Source organism: Halyomorpha halys, unplaced genomic scaffold (assembly GCF_000696795.3).
Source record: "Halyomorpha halys isolate HHAL.00 unplaced genomic scaffold, Hhal_1.1 Scaffold581.1, whole genome shotgun sequence".
In the NCBI taxonomy this organism is placed as follows: Eukaryota; Metazoa; Arthropoda; class Insecta; order Hemiptera; family Pentatomidae; genus Halyomorpha; species Halyomorpha halys.
The window spans coordinates 159,990-161,163 of NW_027112981.1; positions in this window are offsets into that span (position 1 = coordinate 159,990).

Genomic DNA, 1,174 nt, shown 5'->3' on the forward strand with positions numbered 1-1,174 from the left:
AAATAGCTTCTGTGGTTCTAAAATATATTTGTGCGGTCCGGCACTTAGAGTAACAATGAATCACTAACAAAACATCAGTGTTATGATGAACCCTTGTTACATCCTGAAAGTATAGATCCTTCGCTATCGAGATCATTAGCTTTCCAGATAGCTCAACCCTTTGACTTCAAAGCTAAACTAGTATATCCCGTTCTTTCAAAAGCTTTTTTTTTGTTTTTTTCAGTTATCTCACCTTTGTATTATTTTTCAGTCCTAGTCCATAATAGAACCAGTTTACATTATTCTTACTAAAAAATATGTATATGATCTCCTCCTTGTCATAAATCCTGAGAAAATCCCTGACATCTTATCCGCCTTTAATTCTTACCATCCACACCTTAATTTTACTGTAGAAATTGAAAATAATAACTCCCTTCCTTTTCTTGACCTCCTCATCATAAGAAACCCAAACTACACCATATCCACAGACTGGTACACCAAACCAACCTACTCAGGCAGTCTTCTAAATTACCACTCCCAACATCCTTACCATCAAAGAATTAACGTAGCCAAAAACCTTATTCACCGTGACCTTTCCCTTTCTGACTCCCGATTCCATGAAAAAAACACACACCGCAACAAACATATACTCTTAGCTAATAACTTCCCCCTCCATATTATTTATAAACTTTTACACAACTACCAAAATCGTCTCACCACTTCACCTAATTCTTCACAACCCCTTTCTACCCCTTTATACAGATCACTACCATACATCCCCTTCGTATTGCCTTCAGACCTTTCAACACACTATCTAATATTTACACTAAACTAAAAGACCCTATCCCTCCTCTACACCGATCACATATCATATACTACATCCCTTGCTCCACCCCTAATTGTAATTGTTTACATCGGCAAAACAAAAAAATCTGTTATAAGACCGTATCAAACAATACAAATATTCTGTTTCCTCACATAATCATTCTGCCTCAAAACTTTCGGAGCATTCTCTTTCTTTAAATCATTCCTTCGATATTGACAAAACGTCTATACTACGTCTACAGTTCGTAACCATGACAAAAGGATTATCTCTGAAAGCTTCTATATCAAATTAGAACCTTCTTCCGTCAATTATAAATCGACAAGCACAACTTATCGTTAACATATTCGCAAAAAGTTAATTTATTAAAAA